Consider the following 7601-nt stretch of genomic DNA (forward strand, 5'->3'; position numbering starts at 1 on the left):
GAATTACTAAGAAAATTAAAAATGATTTTTGCTTTCTGACCAAAGATTTAAACTTGGTCAAATGAAATAAAAATATTAGATGAACTGGGGAAGAAATTATGATGTTTCTGATATTAGCCACATTTATTTATCATTTACTTTACACTATGGATTGTATTAACTGCTTTCACATCATTTAATATTTATTACTGTCATTTTAGAATTTAGATTATAGACTTATAGCAGATAAGCAAACTGTCCAACATCACATGCTGGGAAAAGGTAAAGCTTAGGGGCAAATTCAAGTCTGGCCAAATCTACAGACTGTCACTTAAATACTAGGCTATTCAGATCCAAAGCAGACTATACAACACAAATATTCAACTGAAAGTGTGAATTAAATACCTGGGATAAAAAAGTTGTTAGTGTTATTTTCAGAGAGGAATCAGCCAATATCTAGAGTCCATCAGACTACTTGTTATGGGTTAAATTTTAGCAGATAATGAGAATGAGAAATAATTTATCAATATAACATTCTTATTCCTTGGTACATTTGCCTTTGATAAGCTTTTAATGAAATTTTACCAGATAGCGTTGGTAGAGTGTGTCTTCTCTTGGAATTTGCTTATGCTAAACAAACAAACAAAACATATATATACATATATATATATATATATAATTTGTTTATGTAAATTGTAACATATCTTGGATAATGGTATATTTTAAATTTAACAAATATATCTCACCTCAGTGTTATTGGGAACAACTTCCTTCAAAAAAATAGAAACAACACACTTTTAATTTTATGACTTATTAGTTTATATTTAAGGTAAGCATACTAATTAACCAGACACTATTACTAAATAACTGTGGTTAACTGATTTTAGCCACAAATTCCTGCATAACTGAGAGAAGATGAATAATTTGAGATACATGTTATATCAATAATTCCTTTTTTCTTCTCTGTGCTTTCACGAGGGAGGTTATTCAGAATGTTGAAGGTGGATATAAAATATTCACCTTTACTGAATTCACAGAAACTCCACATAATTGGGTTGGTTTTATTTTGCGATTTGGGTGAAAGTCTCCTAAAATTAATGGCAGGACCTCAACACCTTCTATGCCTGCAATTTTTTTTTCTTTAGGATACCAAGAGGCAAAGATTTATGATTAATTAACCTAGAATTGGTTGATTTCTACACAGGTTATAACATGTTTACATAATTGATTTAGAAGCATAGTCATTATTATAATTTTTAATGACAAGATTGAGTTCTACCAAAATCTGGCAAGGGCAAAATAACCATGAAAAAAAATGTTTGGACACCACAGATGGCCAGATATGATTGTTTGCCCAAAAGCAATTCTGTAATTTTGTCTCTGACAAATAATTGCTTTCTTAAGTCTGCTGGGCTAATAGTCACATGTGTTAAAATTAGAATCAAACCATATACATAGCACCTTGTGCAATGAGACCTCATAAAATATGTAACCTTCATGGTACAACAAGCTTTCATAAATGTTTCCTAACTAATTGGGATATTGAATTAACAAAAAATCATTTACCTCACTTGATGAACTGCTGCTAGATTGCTTTTGCTAAGAAAAAGAAAACCAGTGTTACTGATCGTGGGACTTTTACAATTGGAAGGAAACTAGTTTTACACTTTCATCCTGGGTTGCTAACTCTTGGTTTCCGGTTTGAAAAAAGCAGTTTGAAAAGCTTCAGGGCCAATATGATGTATTTTTTTGAGTGTCAATTTTATTTAAAATATTTGGAGGGAAGAGGATAATAACTTGCCCAATAACTTAAATGTTTTTTATTAAAATAAACACAGATGTATGGTGGAGTATGATGCAAAGTGGATTTTTGTGATAAAAATGAAGTTTAATTGTACATTCTTGGATATAATAGTACTATTTGAGAAGTTTAATCTTGCTCACTTTGAGAAGATAGTTTTGCTAACATAAAGCATACAGCATATACTACATATGATATATAAGTGCAGTGTTTATAAAAATAAAGGTGTCTTACCTCAGGGTCTTCCATGGCCTGTCCCTTAGGAAAAGAAAAAAGAATTAATTTTATGTTTCATGATAAATATTCAAATGTAAAATAATAATAACCAAATAGTTTTAAAACAAAGGATCGTTCCTCAGTTGATTTATTCTTATTTATTCTTAGTATTCTATCAAGAAAAGATAATCATTCGGGTATGAAGGATAGGAGATATATTTGTTTTATAAATTTTGAGCATCTGTGTGTTCTCTTTTTTTTTTAAGGTTTTTTTATTTATTTATCAGCGAGAGAGAATGGGAGACAGAGAGCATGAGAGGGGGAGGGTCAGAGGGAGAAGCAGACTCCCCACCGAGCAGGGAGCCCGATGCGGGACTCGATCCTAGGACTCCAGAATCATAACCTGAGCTGAAGGCAGTTGCTTAACCAACTGAGCCACCCAGGCACCCCTGTGTGTTCTCTTAATACTAAATCTATTAAAAATCTAGTAGACAATCCAGATTTTAAAAATCATGTTTAAATAAAGTGAATAATCAATTGTAACTATGTAAAACATTCTTGGAGCAGATATATTGCTTTATGTAATAGCCCGAATGAAGCATTTCTTCAGCTTTGGCAACAAGTACAAATAATTGACCAGTCCATAAGTGCATCCATACATGCACACATTCCTTCCTTCCTTCCTTCCTTCCTTCCTTCCTTTCTTCCTTCCTTCCTTCCTTCCTTCATCCATTCATACTAATGTTTTGTCTCCTCATAGCTATAAAGTAACAATAAAATCAGTATTCTTTAGAATTCTCCACAAAATTCATTAGTTATTTTGAATGTCTGACTGAAAAGTTCAAGGAAACTATAAATGCCATAGAATAACTATTTTTTTTCTGAATTAAAACAGTTTTCCTATTGCAAGACTACATTTTTTTTTGCCATACTATTTAAAGAAAGTTTTTGGTACCTTGAGTACATCATTGTGTTTTTCTCTCAGAAGTTCTTTCTGCTGAAACCAATAAAGTATAGCTTATAAAATCTATTTTTGAAAGAACAAACTTTTAAAATAGTTTAAATATCATTGGTGTTCCTTACCTTGCTCAGTTCACTGAGGTATTCCTGAGGGATAAAAAAAAAAGAGAAACAACATTCATGCACAGGGACATAAATGAATGAACATCTATAAGAAAATGTACCTTGCATTGTTCTGCTGCAACTTAAAAAATAAATGTTTCTTATGAATGTACTAATATTTCTTGCTATATTACTTCTAATATTAGTTTCTCTTTGCTAAGCCTTCTTTGCCTAAGCTGTATATAAATATGCACTTAAATAATAAAAAAAAAATTGTCCCACTACATTTTATTGTTATCTTTCATCTTGTTTTAGTCATAGTTCTGAGTTCTCTTGATCTCATCTGTCTGGTTCAATAAGCCTATTTCCATAAAAAAGCAATAAAGAAGTGGACAACACAACACTTGCTTCTCTTGGTTAACTTGACAGTGTATCTTGTGGAGACTTCCTTACCTCTCTTAGCTCTCTTGATGTAGGCTACAAAAAAAAGAAAGAAAAAAGAAAGAGAGAGATGGGGGGGCGGGAAGAAAGAAAGAAAGAAAGAAAGAAAGAGAAGAAGAAAGAGAGAAAGAGAGGAAGAGAGAAAGAAAGTGAAAGAAAGGAAGAGAGAAAGAAAGGAAGAAAGAAAAAGTGAAAGAAAGAAAAATTATGTTAAAAATCACTCAAGCAAAGTTGGGTTGCCTATCAAACTTTTAAAATAGTGGTCTTGAAGTAAAATTTCTATTTATGTTTTATTTGATAATTAAGTCACAAAACTATAGAAAACACAATACATAAAATGGTATTATTTAGAGATAGAGAATGTTCCATCAGAATGTGTATGGAAATTACGTGTTCTGACTAGGTTATGCAAAGGAAAGCATGCGTGTTTGTAAAGAGGCAAATGAACAGGTACAAATTAAAATTTAAAACAGCTCTTTAATATTTGAATATCTGGTTTTAATATTCTTTGTGGGTGCCTGGGTGACTGAATGAAGGGAAGATTTGATCAAGCCAAGTGAAAAAAAATTTATAAACCAAAATTAAAGTAAATTTCCCAGAAAAACATGTTTGTCTTTTTTTTTTTTAAAGATTTTATTTATTTATTTATTAGAAAGCGAGTGAGAGAGAAACAGCATGAGAGGGGGGAGGGTCAGAGGGAGAAGCCGGCTCCCCGCCAAGCCGGGAGCCCGATGTGGGGCTCGATCCCAGGACTCCGGGATCATGACCTAAGCCAAAGGCAGTCGCTCAACCGACTGAGCCACCCAGGCGCCCCAAAACATGTTTGTCTTTTAAGAAGAATAAAAGGATAATACTCACCAGGGCAAACTTGGGAAACTGTCTTTCTTTGAGAACTTCCTGTAGAATTAAATTGTGAAGGATGAAAAAAAGGAAAACATACCCAAAAAGGAGCATGTTTGTCCATTTGAATGCAAGTTATCAATTTTAATTAGGTAAACCAACATATTTCTTAGGTAGAAGAAAAGATAATTAGTTTTGGTTTTATGATCTAATTTTTAAAACTAAAGAGACATTCTATTTGATTCCTTTTTGACCAGGCCTAGAGATTTAGTAGGTCTATGCTTAACAAAATGTTAAAGGAGGAATTAAATGAGGGTTTAGTCAAAACAGAGTTTTGAGAGAGTAAAGTAGCTGAGTACGTGGATACATTTGAAGATAAATAAAAACTGGAGTGAAGAAGACATTCACCGTTCATCACAGCTAACAAAAAAGGTTGGGGGCCGGAAGGGGGGAAGAGCAAGAACCTTACCTCTCTGTAGTCTGGTTCATTCTGCAAAGAATAAGAAAAATCAATAAAAAGGTATTATTCAATCAGTCAACACAGTGAAGGATCAATGGCTCTTGCAGAAACATGTGGTAGAGGTATCTAATTTAAGATCTGGTGTGCAAAATGAAATCAAATTATAAATCACATGTTAGAGTGCAAGCAGAAGAGAAGGAAGCAAGAATACATTAAAATAAATCATGTTAACATATTCTGCTTAATTATTTCTCTTGAATATTAAGGTTTTTATTAACCATGAATTTTTATCTAAGTCCATGTGCCCTCTTCTCTAACAAAGTTTGTGAAAACAAATCAAAAGTTGTCAGCACATGAACTGAAGATATTGTAGCTCAGTGACTGTGAAACTGTTTTATAGAGAAGAGAGAACAGGTCTAGGGTCAATGTGTTATCAATACATCATCGCTTAAATTCCATATTTGGAGGGAGTTCTTGGAACATAGACTAGAATACTCACTTGAATGAGTTCTGGGTGTCTAAGAGGAAGTTTCTGTGAAAAACAATAGAGAATTGTAAAACAAAACAAAAAAAGCAATCAAAATACAATAATAATAATAATACCACAATACACATATACTATGAATTTAAACATTGCTATTTAAGAAAGGTTCATATTTTAATAGCTAAATTTATCTGAAACCAAGTTTCCCTGGGAACAAAAAGGAAAAAAAAGGAACCATAACTTTTATTAACAAATATCAAAGCAAAATAGACTAATTATTTTCTCCTTAGAATATGGCAGAAAATTGAGAAAACTATGTAAAAAGACTAAAAAAAATTCTTAGTTTAAATTAATCCAAGGTGATAAGCTACTTAGTTTTCTGAACTATTTACATTACATGAGGGCTCTAAAGGTGATTTTAAACCATTATAAATTTGTGGAGTAAAATGTATGCTTTCCTAATTAAATGTTTGTCCAGATATTATTTTTATCATCAACTACATTATATAAAAATTTTTCTCAATCTACACTCTGACTCTGGGGACAAGGCTTAGGTTGATTAAATGATAGCATAAAAAAATCTGATGTTTTCTTTGGAATAAGGGGTCGAATCTGTTTTCTGAGGAAACTTGATTCATTTCATTTGTAAAAGGACAAGAGAAGAACTACTCCAATGACACATTTCTGAGGACTTGGATCTTTTTCCCTAACTTTAAGTCAGAGATCTCTTTCTATTGGTGCTTAGAGTGCAACATAAACAAAGTTCTATTGGGTAAGAAGTTCAGTTACTGGTGATTTCTCATTATCCTAATAGGGATTTAGAGAGTAAGAGTCTCATCAATAGAATCATGTGTCAGCACTTCAGAAACTTTTGCTTCTGTGTTTGATAGTTGCAATGTCCAAATACCCCAGATCATTATTTTATGAGTTACTTTCTCGTCAGGCGATCCTTGTTTATTCCTCCCTCCTTCATTAGCTCCACATCACAAGGGAACAGAATAACACGTTGCTTCATGTAACTAACGGAATAGCTTTTTTTAAAAAATTATTTTTGAGAAGAAAGGTTCTTTTCATTACATTATCTAGTTTCACTGTCTATGGTGACCACAATAACTTGACCTTTGAATCAGCAGAATCAGCCTCATTTTTTATACATTGGGAAAGAATTGGTTGACACAGGCTGTCTTAAATGAGGATTGACTTTGTTTCCAAAAGTAAAATACACTGGAACATGTGTCTTTATGTTATATTTGGTAAGGAAAACTGAGACCTATTATATGTCTACAAATATGTTAATTCTGTGATGACCCAGGGAAAGAGCCTAATTTTATTCTTTGCTCTTATTTATTATCTTGTGAATACATTCTTTTTTTTAACTTTTCATTTTTGATTTTTTTTATTGAGTAGTGCTTATATTTCAAGTCAGACATTTTATTTAGAGTTAAGGCTTGTGAAGCATTACCACAGTTTTAATACCAAGCCTTTAATTAGAGATCATCCCGTGCTTTAAGATCATTATTCTCTATATTTTGTGTTTGATAAGATATCAGGTCATTTCTAACAAGAATCTACAAGCTTCTAAAGTCTCTACTATACTCACAGGCCTGGCAAGAACAACAGCCACAAGGCAGGTAAGGATGAGAAACCTCATGATTGTCAAGACCTATATAAGAGAAATAAAAAGGAGTTAGATCTTCTAATAAAATGAAAAAGAAATCCTTGATTTTCCAACAAAGGAAAATTTATGCTAAAATACGTTCATTTGAGAAGTGGTATTTTAATTAACATGATTTTTAAAATTTTGCTATTCAGTATAAATTTAGTTTCTGATTCCAGTTATCTTGCTCGGTGCTTATTTTAAGAAATACCAATTTCTTACCAATATTTTTATCCACTAACATTCTAAAACAAAACATTTGGTTCTTGAATATGGTAATATGGTTTTGTCAGAGGACTAGAGAATAATGAATATTTAAATACAATTTTAAAAAACCCAAACTTTTCCCTCTAGATCATCAGATTTGCTAGGAGGGTAATAAATTGAAATCCAGTAAGAGCTAGCATTTAATTTTATCTGAAAATTTTAGAAAATGTCTTTCTCCTTTAAATCTATCTCAGAGCATCCTGCTCTTTCAGACTCTTCAGGAGAAATGGTATCAGTGCATTATGTAGAAACTGTTAACCTCCATCAGTTATATTTTTAAAAGAATCTGGCTATCACTTCATGTTTTGCTACACTGATATATCCATGACATGACTGTATGAAGATGATTGGACAGAATCATAAGATTCAGATGTCTTGTTATGTTTGATTTCCA

Source organism: Mirounga leonina, unplaced genomic scaffold (assembly GCF_011800145.1).
Source record: "Mirounga leonina isolate KUSES-001 unplaced genomic scaffold, KU_Mleo_1.0 Mir_129, whole genome shotgun sequence".
Classification (NCBI taxonomy): domain Eukaryota; kingdom Metazoa; phylum Chordata; class Mammalia; order Carnivora; family Phocidae; genus Mirounga; species Mirounga leonina.